Source organism: Ambystoma mexicanum, chromosome 1p (genome assembly GCF_040938575.1).
Source record: "Ambystoma mexicanum isolate Mex_15411 chromosome 1p, UKY_AmexF1_1, whole genome shotgun sequence".
NCBI classification, from domain to species: domain Eukaryota; kingdom Metazoa; phylum Chordata; class Amphibia; order Caudata; family Ambystomatidae; genus Ambystoma; species Ambystoma mexicanum.
In genome coordinates this window covers 5,959,167-5,979,900 of record NC_090921.1, presented here as the reverse complement: position 1 = coordinate 5,979,900, position 20,734 = coordinate 5,959,167, and the positions used below count along the sequence as shown (strand labels likewise).

General features: G+C 50.0%; 3 non-coding genes across 3 annotated transcripts; all 3 read right to left on the bottom strand.

Moving 5' to 3' along the window:
• Positions 1-2,935: 2,935 nt before the first annotated feature.
• On the bottom strand, positions 2,936-3,007 carry TRNAC-GCA (transfer RNA cysteine (anticodon GCA)). The gene has a single exon. It is a non-coding gene; the product is annotated as a tRNA-Cys (tRNA).
• A 7,979-nt stretch (positions 3,008-10,986) lies between these two features.
• On the bottom strand, positions 10,987-11,058 carry TRNAC-GCA (transfer RNA cysteine (anticodon GCA)). Its single transcript has one exon. It is a non-coding gene; the product is annotated as a tRNA-Cys (tRNA).
• Positions 11,059-17,880: 6,822 nt separating this feature from the next.
• Positions 17,881-17,952, bottom strand: TRNAC-GCA (transfer RNA cysteine (anticodon GCA)). The gene has a single exon. It is a non-coding gene; the product is annotated as a tRNA-Cys (tRNA).
• Positions 17,953-20,734: the final 2,782 nt, after the last annotated feature.

The window sequence follows — 20,734 nt, the reverse complement described above, 5'->3', positions numbered from 1 at the left end:
GAGTTTGACGGGGTAGGCCACTCCGTGATTGCACGCACTTTTGTCTGATTCATGGTCAACCCACCGGGTGTAATGTGAAAACCCAGGAACTCTACTTCTTGAGAATGAAACAAACACTTTTCGGGTTTGGCGAACAAGGCGTTTCTTTTGAGGCGAGAGAGGACTTCTCTTACATGCCCGATATGGTCATCCAGAGAGGATGAGAAGATCAAGATATCATCTAAATAGACCACCACGAATACATCAAGAATGTCAGATAATACATCATTGATGAAGCGTTGGAATGTGGCAGGAGCGTTACAGAGGCCAAAGGGCATCACAGTGTACTCAAACAACCCATATCGAGAACAAAAGACCGTTTTCCACTCATCCCCATGCCGCATGCGGATCAGATTGTACGCCCCTCTCAAGTCCAAACTTGGTAAAGATAGAGGCGGCCGTTAACTTATCTAACAGCGTAGAAATGAGTGGAATAGGATACCTGTTTTTGATGGTGATGGCATTCAACCGTCTATAGTCCACGCACGGGCGTAGATCACCTTCCTTCTTTGGCACAAAGAAAATGGGGCTAGCAGCTGGGGAACAGGAGGGACAGATATGACCTAGACGCAGAGCCTGCTGTATGTAATCCTTCAGGGCTTGTTCCTCGGAAGGTGACAACGAGTAGATCCTCCCCTTTGGTATGGGGGCATCTGGAATGAGATCAATAGGACAATTGTAGGCCCTATGCGGGGGCAAACCCTCCGTGGATGCCCTATCGAAAACCATGTGGAAATCTTGGTATTCAACAGGGATGCTAACCGAGATGGCCCCTACGGTATGTAATGTGGTAGCCTCTGCTGTGTCATCAGTGAGTCGGGAGGAGGCCATGGCGCCAAGAATCATGGCAGGAGAAACAAGGGAGTCTGGTTCTATCAGGCAAAAATGTTGACATAACTCTGACTCAAACGATACGTGTCCTGTTCCCCAATTGATCAAAGGGTTATGTTGCCTCAACCAGGGGATACCTAGAACGATACCGAACTGCGGTGTAGTGATGAGATCGAATGACAGGGTCTCTTTATGTGTGCCTTGTATTACCACCTCAAGAGGGGCCGTTTGATGTCTGATCGGGCCAGAAGTCAGGGACGTGCCATTGACTGCTTGGACGGGCTCAGGATGCTCCTTTTTGATTAAGTTAAGACTATGGGCTAAAGCGATGTCCATGAAGCAGCCAGTGGCCCCTGAATCGATCACAGGATAGACAGTGTGTGTGATCTCCCTGGTTGGTTTTAATAAGGCCTGCACTACTATGGGTCTGATTGGACCAAAGGCGGGTTCAGTGGGGGTCAATGAAGGGCTCGCCGGTGCCCCCTCTCTCATGGGCGAGCTTTCTGAAAAAACGGAGTCTTGTTTCTGGGACGTCGAGGGCATTCTTTCACATAGTGCCCGTTGAGTCCGCAATAAAAGCAGGCGTTATCTGTCCTCCGACGTTCCCTTTCAGTCGGTGTTATTGGACTGCGGAATCCCGCCTATTTGCATGGGTTCGGGACTGGTAGATGGAGGTGGCGGGGAAGAGTGACTAGCAAATGTCGCTTCTGCCTTCTGCTCGGATCTGCGGGCGTCTAACTGCAGTGTGAGATCAACTAGATCAGAAAAAACAGAAGTCAGAGCAGGAACCACCGACAGAGCATCTTTCATGGCATTGGACAAGCCCCGGTAGAAAACGATCGCCTTTTTTTCCTCTGGCCAGGAAGTTTCTGCGGCCAATTGCTTAAAACGGGTGATATATTCTATCAATGTTTGCCTACCCTGTGTGAGATCAAGTAATTCCAGGTCCTGTGCCTGGGCCTTGTAACGGGTATCGAATACCTTTGCCATTTCTGCGACTAGCAGATCGAAATCGTATAAGGCAGGGTGATCATTTTCCAACAATGGATTTGCCCAAGTGGCAGCTACCCCGGACAAATGAGACAGAAGGAAAGCGGCCTTAGTGACAGAGTCAGGAAAAGCCTGAGGTTTGCATAAGAAATGTAATTTACACTGATTTATGAAGGTGCGATATTTCCGAGGTTCACCCTGGAAGCGTTCTGGAGCAGCAAGAGGGGGGGTCAACGGGAGCAACACTGGAGTGGGAACGGGGGCTGAAGTCGGGGCAGGCTGGGCTGGAGAGGCAGGACCGGGTTCGTCATCATCACCGGGCAAGGGAAAACGTGTACTCTGGAGGGCATCAAGGCGGTGGTGAATGGTAGTCGTGGCAGTGGCCATGTTGGTCCTAAGGGCCTCTAGGGCCTGCATTAACGCGGTCACAGGGTCCCCGGCGGAGGGATTCATAGTCTGAACGAACCGGGAAGGCTTCACAGTCTGTTACAAAGTTGCCGGTCGTGCAGATATGAATATCTCCGTCCCCTAGTACCACACAGGCGATTATATGTGCTACAAGTGTCGCCTCCCCCCTACCGCCGCGTCCTACCAGTGAGTTGGGAAAGTAGGAACACCTGTGCTTTCAGTTTCCAAATGTATAGCTTAAACGAGACTGTGGGCACTGACGCTACTCTTTTAAGGCATGCATATGAATGGCACTGCTGGTAGTGCAGTGCTCACGATCAGAGAACCACATCTGAGACTGGATTCTTTGTAATTTGAGTGATGAGTCCTAAAGAAGAAATCTGCATAGGTAGCACAGCAGGCTAAGTGACCTTTGCTGCGATGTTATGTGTTAAGAGCTCCGTGTAAATACTGACTTCAGAGCTAAAAACAAAAACATGGATGTGATGTGTTCTTCTTTCGAGTTTTCAACCGTAGAGATATTTCAATTTAGAAAACTTAAGAAAGTATTTTAAAGTTCCACATTTCAGAGCAGCGACTGTTCACGGATGTCAGCTTTGCACAGAAAAGAAAGGCAATTCTTAATGAACTGAGAAAGTAAGTTTTAGAATAATAAATGATAAAAAGAAGGGGACACCCGGATTTGAACCGGGGACCTCTTGATCTGCAGTCAAATGCTCTACCACTGAGCTATATCCCCAGATGTAGGAGGCGAGCCTCTGCTTTTTCTTAACCTTTGTTTGTGCACGAAGTCAGCACAGGAGATTGTGCAAGAAAGGACAGCAGCACGACTATGAGAGTGACCAGAGAGATGCTTTCCCTCCTGATGGTTTTGCACTCTACTGACCAGGGAGAGGGGGCTTTGTTTGTTTGTTTATTCAATTTGTAGAGCGCACCTGACCCGAAGGTAGCAGGCCACAGCAAGGAAATGCAAAGCTTACCAAGTTACAGAATGGTAAACAGTATACATTGACAAATGAGATACACAAAGTTAGAGCTCAGAATGTGTCGTTACAACATTTTAGCCAAATTATTTACATTGGGTTGTCGATAGTAAAGGGTAGAGAAGGGGAAAGAGGCAAGAGGTGCTATATAGGTCTATTAGGAAATGTGAGCGTAAGGAGACACGCGCTATGGGGCACTCAATATAAGGTGGGGAACAGCAGCTGTATTACTTTCTTTTCCTTCCACCATGTCCCGCTTCCTTTCCCAGTCCCTTCTCCCCCTACCCACTGGTTTGGTTTGTCCCTCTGTGATGTCACTTCCCCCCAGGGGCCCCTGTCCCATAAAGGCGCAACAGAAGGCAAATGTGTTATGTTGGTTGGCGGTATAGTGCCATTACCTCCACGTCCCGCTTCCTTGTCTCAGTACTTACCTTTGAGAGGATCTCCCTCTGCCCAGAGCCCTTTCTAAGCTCTTCTTTGTTGGCTCTGCCCCTTCTCTGGAGGTATAACCGGCCCTTATGCAGGAGGCCTCAGTTTTTCTTCGTACCACCTGGAACATGATGAGCTTCCTGGCCATGCACAGCACAAAGGGTTAAGGTTGGTAGCCCTCTGTTACAAAGTTGCCGGTCGTGCAGATATGAATACCTCCGCCCCCCAAGTACCACACAGGCGATTATATGAACACTGCCTGTGCAATCCTTGAGGCCACAGGTGTGGTAGTTCGTCGAGTCTGGAGTCAGGAACTGCCGGAAGGACCCTTTGAGCGCTGTAAGGCAAGGAGGGATTAGTACAAGGCGAAATGCAATTTTACAGAGTATCTAGGAATAGAAACTAAACGTTCTTACCTATGTGTACTGTATGTGTACTGTAGGACCACCCGGAAAGGAAGGAGAGTGATTGGACCTGAGCTCGGGTTCGGATAGGTTTCCACAACCTCTGGTATTATGATGGTAAGCACTGGAGTTTGAAGTGCTTGATCAGGCGAACGCCTAGTGAGAGGTCATAGGCCCAGGTTCCAAAAATCGTGGTTCGTGGAGAAAATCCGTTAATCAGGCCGTGGTCGAGTAAACCAAGAGTTCCAGAGCTAATCAAGGCAAGTTCAGGGTTCAGAGAAAGCAATCCTTTAGGCAGACCTCTGTCGAGTGACCAAAAGTTCCTGGTAAATTCGAAGCGTAGCAATGTCCAAGAGAAAGACCAGCTGTGAAGCAACGTTTCGGTGTTTCTGAATGCATTTAAACCATTGGAGAAAATCACGTGATGCTCAACAAGGAAACGTTGAGGCGTGGGGGTCGTCACGTGATACCGATTGCGTTTGGTCTCCTCACGTGACGATCAGGTCCACACGAGCAACGGTGATTTCGGCCAAATGGGAACCTCCAATTACATTGCCAATGGAGAGAAGGGCGATAGACACCAAGCCTGCCATGGACCCCCCTGACATGTCGAGTGCAATGGTGCTGCCTTGTCTGCGCACCCAGAGGTAAGCATCGGGGGCTACGTAATGTGGGTGTGTGGAAACGTGAGTCTGTGGGAAACATAGGAGTTCGTAAGGTAGAGGACGTGGAAGATGTAACAGAGTCCCCCCTCAAAGGCCCACGACCTCGTGGGCAGGAGGGATGGTCCTTATGGAAACGCGCAACAAGAAGCGGGGCCTGGACGCCCCGAGATGGAACCCAAAAGCGCTCCTCCGGACCGTAGCCCAACCAGTCCACAAGGTATTGGAGCCGACCTCTGTGCAGACGGGAACCCAAAATGGCACTGACCTCAAAGACATCGGGTGTGGAGACTGAAACAGGAGCAGGTGGAGTATGGACCCGGGTAGGGGCAAGGTATGGTTTAAGGAGGGAAGTATGAAAAACCGGGTGTATATGCCAAGCAGATGGAATAGCAAGGCGCAAGGCTACAGGGTTCAGGACTTTAGCAATTCTGTAGGGGCCGACAAAGCGGGGCAGAAGTTTGCGACAGCCCGGGATGTGTAAATGGCGAGTTGACAACCAAACACGGTCCCCTACATGATACACAGGTGCTACTGCTCGTTTCCTGTACGCCTTCTTCTTCATAGCTGTCTGTGCCTCACGGAGATGGATCATGGTTTGGGCATGAACCTCAGTTAGATCGCGGGCACAAGCAGTAGCAGCAGGGGTGGCAGAAGGAAAGTCCGGAAGTAGAAGGGTGCGTGGGTGTTGGCCATACATGGAATAGAAAGGAGAAAAGCCGGTGGCCGAGTGCCATGCATTATTGTAGGCAAATTCAGCGAGATGGAGCAGATCGAACCAGGAGTCTTGATACTGAAGGGTCAGACAGCGCAAAAACTGTTCTAGAGCCTGATTCACCCTTTCCGTCTGTCCATTACTTTCCGGGTGATAGGCCGAGGAGAAGCGGGCATCAATACCCAGGAGCTTGGTCAGAGAACGCCAAAAACAGGACGTGAATTGTGCTCCACGGTCTGATATGATGACTTGTGGGAGGCCGAAAAGACAAAAGACAGACCTAAAAAACAAACGGGCCAAGGTCGGGACTGATGGCACGCCAGTGCAGGGAATGAAACAGGCCATTTTAGTATAAGAATCAACGATGACCCAGATGGTATCATACCCCTGTCTGCGGGGTAAGTCTGTGATAAGGTCCATAGAGACCGTGTGCCATGGTTTGGGGGGAATGGGTAGAGGTTGGAGCAAACCCAAAGGACGTCCCCTGCGTGATTTATTTTGGGCACAGATCGCACAGGTGTTTACATAGTTCGCTACATCCCTTCCCATTGATGGCCACCAACACCAACGTCGTAATAACTCCAAGGTACGTTGTTGCCCTGGATGTCCATTGATGGCAGCATCATGAGACCAGGCAAGTGCCTGATTGCATACATCGCTAGTGGGGAGGAATAATTTCCCTTGAATGAATGGCAGTCCCTCCTGAAGTGTAATGTCCCATTCAGTGAGTATGTGCCGGTGTTGGCAGGTCCAATCTTTAATCGTGGTAAGCATGGTTGGGGTCGGTGTACATAGGCAGATGACATGGCCCTTTCCCAATAATATGTCCGGAAATGTGGAAAGCAATACTCCCCCAGGAGAACGTGAAAGTGCATCCGCTTTACCATGAGCGAATGCTGGCCTATGCTTTACCACAAAATCGAATGCGGCGAAGAATAAATGCCAACGCACCTGCCTACTGTTCACACATTTCAGAGAGGCAAGATCCTGCAGGTTTTTATGATCTGTGTACACCACCGTTTGATGCTTTGCCCCCATTAGATGGTGACGCCAGGTTTGAAGTGCATCCTTAATGGCTAACAGTTCCTTTTCTGTTACGGTATAATGGGACTCGGCTGTCGAGAATTTCCGTGAATGATAAGCTATAGGATGCAAAAGCCCAGTAGCAGAACAAGGTTGAGAAAGTATGGCACCTAACGCGAAAGAGGAGGCATCCGCCTCTACAACAAACGGAATCTCCGGGTCACTCTTACGCCAGTAAGACTGAGATTCTACTCATCGGCACACCCACTCCCTCCTTCCCTGCAGCTCTCTGGCCGGCCTCCCTTGGCCCCCTTCCTGCCCCTACCTGCAAGGCTAAAAACCTCGGGGTCATCTTCGACTCCACACTCTCCTTCTCTCCTCATATATCTGACGTCTCTAAGAAGTCACACTACCAGCTGCACTTCCTCAGAGGTATTCTTCCCTTCCTCTCCTTCCCCCAGAAGCTCACTGTCTCCCGAGCCCTGGTTCTCTCAAGGCTGGACTACTGTAACAGCCTCTATCTTAATCTGCCTGCCTCCACTCTCCGCCCTCTGCAACTTATCCAGAACAGAACTGCGAGACTCGTCCTTGGCCTCAAGCCCAGGGACCGTATCTCTCCAGGACTGAAATCTCTTCACTGGCTCCCAGTGGCTGCGAGGATTAAGTTCAAAACCCTCTGCATTGTCCACAAGGCCTTCTGGGGGCTGGGGCCTAAATACCTTCAACTCTCTCTTCCTAAATATCTTCCTTCACGAGCCCTTCGCTCATCCGCCTCCAACTCCCTCATGGTCAGCCGCTTCTCGAAGCAACGAGCTGGAGGCAGATCTCTCTCCGCAGCAGGGGCCTCCCTCTGGAACAGCCTTCCTGCCTCCCTGAAACTTGAGGAGAACCATCTCCGGTTCCGGAAGCACCTCAAAACCTTCCTCTTCGCTTCTGCCTTCTCTCTCCCTCTCCCCTGCTAAACCTGCTTAACTCCCCACTGAATTCTGCACTATACCTGCATCTGGGCCACTCTCAGCGGCCTCGGTCCAGGACCCAGCCACTCTCCACTTGCAGTGCCTCCCTGGCTCCCCCTGCACTGCGGGACTGTCACTGTATCCCTACAGCCCCCTTCCCAGCTCTGCACTTACCTCGTACTTGCCACCAGCTGGCCCTTTTTACTTATTATTTATTATTTATTATTTATTTACGCTACTTACCTTGTACTGCACTTTCCCCCCTACCTCCTCCCCCTGCACTTTCTCCTTTTCCCCTTCCTCTGCACTTGCGCGATCTGAATGACACCTGGCCTAGTAGGATCGTTTGTCTGTCTTCCCCTTGTTTCCCTCCCTCCCTGCCTCGTCGCGCCTTGAAACACTTGTGTATAGGCGCGTTACAAATACCTTATGATATCATATCATATCAGGGTGTTGTAGCACAGGGGCAGAAACAAACCTGGACTTGAGTGCCTCTAAGGCCCCTTGGTGGTCAGGTGTCCAGATGAAGGGGACATGAGGGCTGGTGAGGGCGGTCAGGGGAGAAACGATGGCAGAAAAGCCGGCGATGAATCGCCTGTAAAAGTTGGCAAAGCCGAGAAACGATTGGAGTTGTTTGAGTTTGACGGGGTAGGCCACTCCGTGATTGCACGCACTTTTGTCTGATTCATGGTCAACCCACCGGGTGTAATGTGAAAACCCAGGAACTCTACTTCTTGAGAATGAAACAAACACTTTTCGGGTTTGGCGAACAAGGCGTTTCTTTTGAGGCGAGAGAGGACTTCTCTTACATGCCCGATATGGTCATCCAGAGAGGATGAGAAGATCAAGATATCATCTAAATAGACCACCACGAATACATCAAGAATGTCAGATAATACATCATTGATGAAGCGTTGGAATGTGGCAGGAGCGTTACAGAGCCCAAAGGGCATCACGGTGTACTCAAACAACCCCTGTCGAGAACAAAAGGCCGTTTTCCACTCGTCCCCACGCCGCATGCGGATCAGATTGTACGCCTCTTTCAAGTCCAAACTTGGTAAAGATAGAGGCGGCCGTTAACTTATCTAACAGCGTAGAAATGCGTGGAATAGGATACCTGTTTTTGATGGTGATGGCATTCAAACGTCTATAGTCCACGCACGGGCGTAGATCACCTTCCTTCTTTGGCACAAAGAAAATGGGGCTAGCAGCTGGGGAACAGGAGGGACAGATATGACCTAGACGCAGAGCCTGCTGTATGTAATCCTTCAGGGCTTGTTCCTCGGAAGGTGACAACGAGTAGATCCTCCCCTTTGGTATGGGGTCATCTGGAATGAGATCAATAGGACAATTGTAGGCCCTATGCGGGGGCAAACCCTCCGTGGATGCCCTATCGAAAACCATGTGGAAATCTTGGTATTCAACAGGGATGCTAACCGAGATGACCCCTACGGTATGTAATGTGGTAGCCTCTGCTGTGTCATCAGTGAGTCGGGAGGAGGCCATGGCGCCAAGAATCATGGCAGGAGAAACAAGGGAGTCTGGTTCTATCAGGCAAAAATGTTGACATAACTCTGACTCAAACGATACGTGTCCTGTTCCCCAATTGATCAAAGGGTTATGTTGCCTCAACCAGGGGATACCTAGAACGATACCGAACTGCGGTGTAGTGATGAGATCGAATGACAGGGTCTCTTTATGTGTGCCTTGTATTACCACCTCAAGAGGGGCCGTTTGATGTCGGATCGGGCCAGAAGTCAGGGACGTGCCATTGACTGCTTGTACGGGCTCAGGATGCTCCTTTTTGATTAAGTTAAGACTATGGGCTAAAGCGATGTCCATGAAGCAGCCAGTGGCCCCTGAATCGATCACAGGATAGACAGTGTGTGTGATCTCCCTGGTTGGTTTTAATAAGGCCTGCACTACTATGGGTCTGATTGGACCAAAGGCGGGTTCAGTGGGGGTCAATGAAGGGCTCGCCGGTGCCCCCTCTCTCATGGGCGAGCCTTCTGAAAAAACGGAGTCTTGTTTCTGGGACGTCGAGGGCATTCTTTCACATAGTGCCCGTTGAGTCCGCAATAAAAGCAGGCGTTATCTGTCCTCCGACGTTCCCTTTCAGTCGGTGTTATTGGACTGCGGATCCCGCCTATTTTCATGGGTTCGGGACTGGTAGATGGAGGTGCCGGGGAAGAGTGACTAGCAAATGTCGCTTCTGCCTTCTGCTCGGATCTGCGGGCGTCTAACTGCAGTGTGAGATCAACTAGATCCGAAAAAACAGAAGTCAGAGCAGGAACCACCGACAGAGCATCTTTCATGGCATTGGACAAGCCCCGGTAGAAAACGATCGCCTTTTTTTCCTCTGGCCAGGAAGTTTCTGCGGCCAATTGGTTAAAACGGGTGATATATTCTATCAATGTTTGCCTACCCTGTGTGAGATCAAGTAATCCCAGGTCCCGTGCCTGGGCCTTGTAACGGGTGCGACTAGCAGATCGAAATCGTATAAGGCAGGGTGATCGTTTTCCAACAATGGATTTGCCCAAGTGGCAGCTACCCCGGACAAATGAGACAGAAGGAAAGCGGCCTTAGTGACAGAGTCGGGAAAAGCCTGAGGTTTGCATAAGAAATGTAATTTACACTGATTTATGAAGGTGCAATATTTCCGGGGTTCACCCTGGAAGCGTTCTGGAGCAGCAAGAGGGGGGGTCAACGGGAGCAACACTGGAGTGGGAACGGGGGCTGAAGTCGGGGCAGGCTGGGCTGGAGAGGCAGGACCGGGTTCGTCATCATCACCGGGCAAGGGAAAACGTGTACTCTGGAGGGCATCAAGGCGGTGGTGAATGGTAGTCGTGGCAGTGGCCATGTCGGTCCTAAGGGCCTCTAGGGCCTGCATTAACGCGGTCACAGGGTCCCCGGCGGAGGGATTCATAGTCTGAACGAACCGGGAAGGCTTCACAGTCTGTTACAAAGTTGCCGGTCGTGCAGATATGAATATCTCCGTCCCCTAGTACCACACAGGCGATTATATGTGCTACAAGTGTCGCCTCCCCCCTACCGCCGCGTCCTACCAGTGAGTTGGGAAAGTAGGAACACCTGTGCTTTCAGTTTCCAAATGTATAGCTTAAACGAGACTGTGGGCACTGACGCTACTCTTTTAAGGCATGCATATGAATGGCACTGCTGGTAGTGCAGTGCTCACGATCAGAGAACCACATCTGAGACTGGATTCTTTGTAATTTGAGTGATGAGTCCTAAAGAAGAAATCTGCATAGGTAGCACAGCAGGTTAAGTGACCTTTGCTGCGATGTTATGTGTTAAGAGCTCCGTGTAAATACTGACTTCAGAGCTAAAAACAAAAACATGGATGTGATGTGTTCTTCTTTCGAGTTTTCAACCGTAGAGATATTTCAATTTAGAAAACTTAAGAAAGTATTTTAAAGTTCCACATTTCAGAGCAGCGACTGTTCACGGATGTCAGCTTTGCACAGAAAAGAAAGGCAATTCTTAATGAACTGAGAAAGTAAGTTTTATAATAATAAATGATAAAAAGGAGGACACCCGGATTTGAACCGGGGACCTCTTGATCTGCAGTCAAATGCTCTACCACTGAGCTATATCCCCAGATGACAAAGGTGAGCCTCTGCTTTTTCTTAACCGTTGTTTGTGCACGAATTCAGCACAGGAGATTGTGCAAGAAAGGGCAGCAGCACGACTATGAGAGTGACCAGAGAGATGCTTTCCCTCCTGATGGTTTTGCACTCTACTGACCAGGGAGAGGGGGCTTTGTTTGTTTGTTTATTCAATTTGTAGAGCGCACCTGACCCGAAGGTAGCAGGGCACAGCAAGGAAATGCAAAGCTTACAAAGTTACATAATGGTAAACAGTATACATTGACAAATGAGATACACAAAGTTAGAGCTCAGAATGTGTCGTTACAACATTTTAGCCAAATTATTTACATTGGGTTGTCGATAGTAAAGGGTAGAGAAGGGGAAAGAGGCAAGAGGTGCTATATAGGTCTATTAGGAAATGTGAGCGTAAGGAGACACGCGCTATGGGGCACTCAATATAAGGTAGGGAACAGCAGCTGTATTACTTTCTTTTCCTTCCACCATGTCCCGCTTCCTTTCCCAGTCCCTTCTCCCCCTACCCACTGGTTTGGTTTGTCCCTCTGTGATGTCACTTCCCCCCAGGGGCCCCTGTCCCATAAAGGCGCAACAGAAGGCAAATGTGTTATGTTGGTTGGCGGTATAGTGCCATTACCTCCACGTCTCGCTTCCTTGTCTCAGTACTTACCTTTGAGAGGATCTCCCTCTGCCCAGAGCCCTTTCTAAGCTCTTCTTTGTTGGCTCTGCCCCTTCTCTGGAGGTATAACCGGCCCTTATGCAGGAGGCCTCAGTTTTTCTTCGTACCACCTGGAACATGATGAGCTTCCTGGCCATGCACAGCACAAAGGGTTAAGGTTGGTAGCCCTCTGTTACAAAGTTGCCGGTCGTGCAGATATGAATACCTCCGCCCCCAAGTACCACACAGGCGATTATATGAACACTGCCTGTGCAATCCTTGAGGCCACAGGTGTGGTAGTTCGTCGAGTCTGGAGTCAGGAACTGCCGGAAGGACCCTTTGAGCGCTGTAAGGCAAGGAGGGATTAGTACAAGGCGAAATGCAATTTTACAGAGTATCTAGGAATAGAAACTAAACGTTCTTACCTATGTGTACTGTATGTGTACTGTAGGACCACCCGGAAAGGAAGGAGAGTGATTGGACCTGAGCTCGGGTTCGGATAGGTTTCCACAACCTCTGGTATGATGATGGTAAGCACTGGAGTTTGAAGTGCTTGATCAGGCGAACGCCTAGTGAGAGGTCATAGGCCCAGGTTCCAAAAATCGTGGTTCGTGGAGAAAATCCGTTAATCAGGCCGTGGTCCAGTAAACCAAGAGTTCCAGAGCTAATCAAGGCAAGTTCAGGGTTCAGAGAAAGCAATCCTTTAGGCAGACCGCTGTCGAGTGACCAAAAGTTCCTGGTAAATTCGAAGCGTAGCAATGTCCAAGAGAAAGACCAGCTGTGAAGCAACGTTTCGGTGTTTCTGAATGCATTTAAACCATTGGAGAAAATCACGTGATGCTCAACAAGGAAACGTTGAGGCGTGGGGGTCGTCACGTGATACCGATTGCGTTTGGTCTCCTCACGTGACGATCAGGTCCACACGAGCAACGGTGATTGCGGCCAAATGGGAACCTCCAATTACATTGCCAATGGAGAGAAGGGCGATAGACACCAAGCCTGCCATGGACCCCCCTGACATGACGAGTGCAATGGTGCCGCCTTGTCTGTGCACCCAGAGGTAAGCATTGGGGGCTACGTAATGTGGGTGTGTGGAAACGTGAGTCTGTGGGAAACATAGGAGTTCGTAAGGTAGAGGACGTGGAAGATGTAACAGAGTCCCCCCTCAAAGGCCCACGACCTCGTGGGCAGGAGGAATGGTCCTTATGGAAGCGCGCAACAAGAAGTGGGGCCTGGACGCCCGGAGATGGAACCCAAGAGCGCTCCTCCGGACCGTAGCCCAACCAGTCCACGAGGTATTGGAGCCGACCTCTGTGCAGACGGGAACCCAAAATGGCACTGACCTCAAAGACATCGGGTGTGGAGACTGAAACAGGAGCAGGTGGAGTATGGACCCGGGTAGGGGCAAGGTATGGTTTAAGGAGGGAAGTATGAAAAACCGGGTGTATACGCCAAGCAGATGGAATAGCAAGGTGCAAGGCTACAGGGTTCAGGACTTTAGCAATTCTGTAGGGGCTGACAAAGCGGGGCAGAAGTTTGCGACAGCCCGGGATGTGTAAATGGCGAGTTGACAACCAAACACGGTCCCCTACATGATACACAGGTGCTACTGCTCGTTTCCTGTACGCCTTCTTCTTCATAGCTGTCTGTGCCTCACGGAGATGGATCATGGTTTGGGCATGAACCTCAGTTAGATCGCGGGCACAAGCAGTAGCAGCAGGGGTGGCAGAAGGAAAGTCCGGAAGTGGAAGGGTGCGTGGGTGTTGGCCATACATGGAATAGAAAGGAGAAAAGCCGGTGGCCGAGTGCCATGCATTATTGTAGGCAAATTCAGCGAGATGGAGCAGATCGAACCAGGAGTCTTGATACTGAAGGGTCAGACAGCGCAAAAACTGTTCTAGAGCCTGATTCACCCTTTCCGTCTGTCCATTACTTTCCGGGTGATAGGCCGAGGAGAAGCGGGCATCAATACCCAGGAGCTTGGTCAGAGAACGCCAAAAACAGGACGTGAATTGTGCTCCACGGTCTGATATGATGACTTGTGGGAGGCCGAAAAGACAAAAGACAGACCTTAAAAACAAACGGGCCAAGGTCGGGGCTGATGGCACGCCAGTGCAGGGAATGAAACGGGCCATTTTAGTATAAGAATCAACGATGACCCAGATGGTATCATACCCCTGTCTGCGGGGTAAGTCTGTGATAAGGTCCATAGAGACTGTGTGCCATGGTTTGGGGGGAATGGGTAGAGGTTGGAGCAAACCCAAAGGACGTCCCCTGCGTGATTTACATTGGGCACAGATCGCACAGGTGTTTACATAGTTCGCTACATCCCTTCCCATTGACGGCCACCAACACCAACGTCGTAATAACTCCAAGGTACGTTGTTGCCCTGGATGTCCATTGATGGCAGCATCATGAGACCAGGCAAGTGCCTGATTGCATACATCGCTAGTGGGGAGGAATAATTTCCCTTGAATGAATGGCAGTCCCTCCTGAAGTGTAATGTCCCATTCAGTGAGTATGTGCCGGTGTTGGCAGGTCCAATCTTTAATTGTGGTAAGGATGGTTGGGGTCGGTGTACATAGGCAGATGACATGGCCCTTTCCCAATAATATGTCCGGAAATGTGGAAAGCAATACTCCCCCAGGAGAACGTGAAAGTGCATCCGCTTTACCATGAGCGAATGCTGGCCTATGCTTTACCACAAAATCGAATGCGGCGAAGAATAAATGCCAACGCACCTGCCTACTGTTCACACATTTCAGAGAGGCAAGATCCTGCAGGTTTTTATGATCTGTGTACACCACCGTTTGATGCTTTGCCCCCATTAGATGGTGACGCCAGGGTTGAAGTGCATCCTTAATGGCTAACAGTTCCTTTTCTGTTACGGTATAATGGGACTCGGCTGTCGAGAATTTCCGTGAATGATAAGCTATAGGATGCAAAAGCCCAGTAGCAGAACAAGGTTGAGAAAGTATGGCACCTAACGCGAAAGAGATGGCATCCGCCTCTACAACAAACGGAATCTCCGGGTCAGGGTGTTGTAGCACAGGGGCAGAAACAAACCTGGACTTGAGTGCCTCTAAGGCCCCTTGGTGGTCAGGTGTCCAGATGAAGGGGACATGAGGGCTGGTGAGGGCGGTCAGGGGAGAAACGATGGCAGAAAAGCCGGCGATGAATCGCCTGTAAAAGTTGGCAAAGTCGAGAAACGATTGGAGTTGTTTGAGTTTGACGGGGTAGGCCACTCCGTGATTGCACGCACTTTTGTCTGATTCATGGTCAACCCACCGGGTGTAATGTGAAAACCCAGGAACTCTACTTCTTGAGAATGAAACAAACACTTTTCGGGTTTGGCGAACAAGGCGTTTCTTTTGAGGCGAGAGAGGACTTCTCTTACATGCCCGATATGGTCATCCAGAGAGGATGAGAAGATCAAGATATCATCTAAATAGACCACCACGAATACATCAAGAATGTCAGATAATACATCATTGATGAAGCGTTGGAATGTGGCAGGAGCGTTACAGAGGCCAAAGGGCATCACGGTGTACTCAAACAACCCATATCGAGAACAAAAGACCGTTTTCCACTCATCCCCATGCCGCATGCGGATCAGATTGTACGCCCCTCTCAAGTCCAAACTTGGTAAAGATAGAGGCGGCCGTTAACTTATCTAACAGCGTAGAAATGAGTGGAATAGGATACCTGTTTTTGATGGTGATGGCATTCAACCGTCTATAGTCCACGCACGGGCGTAGATCACCTTCCTTCTTTGGCACAAAGAAAATGGGGCTAGCAGCTGGGGAACAGGAGGGACAGATATGACCTAGACGCAGAGCCTGCTGTATGTAATCCTTCAGGGCTTGTTCCTCGGAAGGTGACAACGAGTAGATCCTCCCCTTTGGTATGGGGGCATCTGGAATGAGATCAATAGGACAATTGTAGGCCCTATGCGGGGGCAAACCCTCCGTGGATGCCCTATCGAAAACCATGTGGAAATCTTGGTATTCAACAGGGATGCTAACCGAGATGGCCCCTACGGTATGTAATGTGGTAGCCTCTGCTGTGTCATCAGTGAGTCGGGAGGAGGCCATGGCGCCAAGAATCATGGCAGGAGAAACAAGGGAGTCTGGTTCTATCAGGCAAAAATGTTGACATAACTCTGACTCAAACGATACGTGTCCTGTTCCCCAATTGATCAAAGGGTTATGTTGCCTCAACCAGGGGATACCTAGAACGATACCGAACTGCGGTGTAGTGATGAGATCGAATGACAGGGTCTCTTTATGTGTGCCTTGTATTACCACCTCAAGAGGGGCCGTTTGATGTCTGATCGGGCCAGAAGTCAGGGACGTGCCATTGACTGCTTGGACGGGCTCAGGATGCTCCTTTTTGATTAAGTTAAGACTATGGGCTAAAGCGATGTCCATGAAGCAGCCAGTGGCCCCTGAATCGATCACAGGATAGACAGTGTGTGTGATCTCCCTGGTTGGTTTTAATAAGGCCTGCACTACTATGGGTCTGATTGGACCAAAGGCGGGTTCAGTGGGGGTCAATGAAGGGCTCGCCGGTGCCCCCTCTCTCATGGGCGAGCCTTCTGAAAAAACGGAGTCTTGTTTCTGGGACGTCGAGGGCATTCTTTCACATAGTGCCCGTTGAGTCCGCAATAAAAGCAGGCGTTATCTGTCCTCCGACGTTCCCTTTCAGTCGGTGTTATTGGACTGCGGAATCCCGCCTATTTGCATGGGTTCGGGACTGGTAGATGGAGGTGGCGGGGAAGAGTGACTAGCAAATGTCGCTTCTGCCTTCTGCTCGGATCTGCGGGCGTCTAACTGCAGTGTGAGATCAACTAGATCAGAAAAAACAGAAGTCAGAGCAGGAACCACCGACAGAGCATCTTTCATGGCATTGGACAAGCCCCGGTAGAAAACGATCGCCTTTTTTTCCTCTGGCCAGGAAGTTTCTGCGGCCAATTGGTTAAAACGGGTGATATATTCTATCAATGTTTGCCTACCCTGTGTGAGATCAAGTAATTCCAGGTCCCGTGCCTGGGCCTTGTAACGGGTATCGAATACCTTTGCCATTTCTGCGACTAGCAGATCGAAATCGTATAAGGCAGGGTGATCATTTTCCAACAATGGATTTGCCCAAGTGGCAGCTACCCCGGACAAATGAGACAGAAGGAAAGCGGCCTTAGTGACAGAGTCAGGAAAAGCCTGAGGTTTGCATAAGAAATGTAATTTACACTGATTTATGAAGGTGCGATATTTCCGAGGTTCACCCTGGAAGCGTTCTGGAGCAGCAAGAGGGGGGGTCAACGGGAGCAACACTGGAGTGGGAACGGGGGCTGAAGTCGGGGCAGGCTGGGCTGGAGAGGCAGGACCGGGTTCGTCATCATCACCGGGCAAGGGAAAACGTGTACTCTGGAGGGCATCAAGGCGGTGGTGAATGGTAGTCGTGGCAGTGGCCATGTCGGTCCTAAGGGCCTCTAGGGCCTGCATTAACGCGGTCACAGGGTCCCCGGCGGAGGGATTCATAGTCTGAACGAACCGGGAAGGCTTCACAGTCTGTTACAAAGTTGCCGGTCGTGCAGATATGAATATCTCCGTCCCCTAGTACCACACAGGCGATTATATGTGCTACAAGTGTCGCCTCCCCCCTACCGCCGCGTCCTACCAGTGAGTTGGGAAAGTAGGAACACCTGTGCTTTCAGTTTCTAAATGTATAGCTTAAACGAGACTGTGGGCACTGACGCTACTCTTTTAAGGCATGCATATGAATGGCACTGCTGGTAGTGCAGTGCTCACGATCAGAGAATCACATCTGAGACTGGATTCTTTGTAATTTGAGTGATGAGTCCTAAAGAAGAAATCTGCATAGGTAGCACAGCAGGTTAAGTGACCTTTGCTGCGATGTTATGTGTTAAGTGCTCCGTGTAAATACTGACTACAGAGCTAAAAACAAAAACATGGATGTGATGTGTTCTTCTTTCGAGTTTTCAACCATAGAGATATTTCAATTTAGAAAACTTAAGAAAGTATTTTAAAGTTCCACATTTCAGAGCAGCGACTGTTCACGGATGTCAGCTTTGCACAGAAAAGAAAGGCAATTCTTAATGAACTGAGAAAGTAAGTTTTATAATAATAAATGATAAAAAGAAGGGGACACCCGGATTTGAACCGGGGACCTCTTGATCTGCAGTCAAATGCTCTACCACTGAGCTATATCCCCAGATGACAAAGGTAAGCCTCTGCTTTTTCTTAACCGCTGTTTGTGCATAAAGTCAGTACAGGAGATTGTGCAAGAAAGGGCAGCAGCACGACTATGAGAGTGACCAGAGAGATGCTTTCCCTCCTGATGGTTTTGCACTCTACTGACCAGGGAGAGGGGGCTTTGTTTGTTTGTTTATTCAATTTGTAGAGCGCACCTGACCCGAAGGTAGCAGGGCACAGCAAGGAAATGCAAAGCTTACAAAGTTACATAATGGTAAACAGTATACATTGACAAATGAGATACACAAAATTAGAGCTCAGAATGTGTCGTTACAACATTTTAGCCAAATTATTTACATTGGGTTGTCGATAGTAAAGGGTAGAGAAGGGGAAAGAGGCAAGAGGTGCTATATAGGTCTATTAGGAAATGTGAGCGTAAGGAGACACGCGCTATGGGGCACTCAATATAAGGTGGGGATCAGCAGCTGTATTACTTTCTTTTCCTTCCACCATGTCCCGCTTCCTTTCCCAGTCCCTTCTCCCCCTACCCACTGGTTTGGTTTGTCCCTCTGTGATGTCACTTCCCCCCAGGGGCCCCTGTCCCATAAAGGCGCAACAGAAGGCAAATGTGTTATGTTTGTTGGCGGTATAGTGCCATTACCTCCACGTCCCGCTTCCTTGTCTCAGTACTTACCTTTGAGAGGATCTCCTTCTGCCCAGAGCCCTTTCTAAGCTCTTCTTTGTTGGCTCTGCCCCTTCTCTGGAGGTATAACCGGCCCTTATGCAGGAGGCCTCAGTTTTTCTTCGTACCACCTGGAACATGATGAGCTTCCTGGCCATGCACAGCACAAAGGGTTAAGGTTGGTAGCCCTCTGTTACAAAGTTGCCGGTCGTGCAGATATGAATACCTCCGCCCCCAAGTACCACACAGGCGATTATATGAACACTGCCTGTGCAATCCTTGAGGCCACAGGTGTGGTAGTTCGTCGAGTCTGGAGTCAGGAACTGCCGGAAGGACCCTTTGAGCGCTGTAAGGCAAGGAGGGATTAGTACAAGGCGAAATGCAATTTTACAGAGTATCTAGGAATAGAAACTAAACGTTCTTACCTATGTGTACTGTATGTGTACTGTAGGACCACCCGGAAAGGAAGGAGAGTGATTGGACCTGAGCTCGGGTTCGGATAGGCTTCCACAACCTCTGGTATGATGATGGTAAGCACTGGAGTTTGAAGTGCTTGATCAGGCGAACGCCTAGTGAGAGGTCATAGGCCCAGGTTCCAAAAATCGTGGTTCGTGGAGAAAATCCGTTAATCAGGCCGTGGTCCAGTAAACCAAGAGTTCCAGAGCTAATCAAGGCAAGTTCAGGGTTCAGAGAAAGCAATCCTTTAGGCAGACCGCTGTCGAGTGACCAAAAGTTCCTGGTAAATTCGAAGCGTAGCAATGTCCAAGAGAAAGACCAGCTGTGAAGCAACGTTTCGGTGTTTCTGAATGCATTTAAACCATTGGAGAAAATCACGTGATGCTCAACAAGGAAACGTTGCGGCGTGGGGGTCGTCACGTGATACCGATTGCGTTTGGTCTCCTCACGTGACGATCAGGTCCACACGAGCAACGTGATTTCGGCCAAATGGGAACCTCCAATTACATTGCCAATGGAGAGAAGGGCGATAGACACCAAGCCTGCCATGGACCCCCCTGACATGACGAGTGCAATGGTGCCGCCTTGTCAGCGCACCCAGAGGTAAGCATCGGGGGCTACGTAATGTGGGTGTGTGGAAACGTGAGTCTGTGGGAAACATAGGAGTTCGTAAGGTAGAGGACGTGGAAGATGTAACAGAGTCCCCCCTCAAAGGCCCACGACCTCGTGGGCAGGAGGGATGGTCCTTATGGAAGCGCGCAACAAGAAGCGGGGCCTGGACGCCCCGAGATGGAACCCAAGAGCGCTCCTCCGGACCGTAGCCCAACCAGTCCACGAGGTATTGGAGCCGACCTCTGTGCAGACGGGAACCCAAAATGGCACTGACCTCAAAGACATCGGGTGTGGTGACTGAAACAGGAGCAGGTGGAGTATGGACCCGGGTAGGGGCAAGGTATGGTTTAAGGAGGGAAGTATGAAAAACCGGGTGTATACGCCAAGCAGATGGAATAGCAAGGCGCAAGGCTACAGGGTTCAGGACTTTAGCAATTCTGTAGGGGCTGACAAAGCGGGGCAGAAGTTTGCGACAGCCCGGGATGTGTAAATGGCGAGTTGACAACCAAACACGGTCCCCTACATGATACACAGGTGCTACTGCTCGTTTCCTGTACGCCTTCTTCTTCATAGCTGTCTGTGCCTCACGGAGATGGATCATGGTTTAGGCATGAACCTCAGTTAGATCGCGGGCACAAGCAGTAGCAGCAGGGGTGGCAGAAGGAAAGTCCGGAAGTGGAAGGGTGCGTGGGTGTTGGCCATACATGGAATAGAAAGGAGAAAAGCCGGTGGCCGAGTGCCATGCATTATTGTAGGCAAATTCAGCGAGATGGAGCAGATCGAACCAGGAGTCTTGATACTGAAGGGTCAGACAGCGCAAAAACTGTTCTAGAGCCTGATTCACCCTTTCCGTCTGTCCATTACTTTCCGGGTGATAGGCCGAGGAGAAGCGGGCATCAATACCCAGGAGCTTGGTCAGAGAACGCCAAAAACAGGACGTGAATTGTGCTCCACGGTCTGATATGATGACTTGTGGGAGGCCGAAAAGACAAAAGACAGACCTAAAAAACAAACGGGCCAAGGTCGGGGCTGATGGCACGCCAGTGCAGGG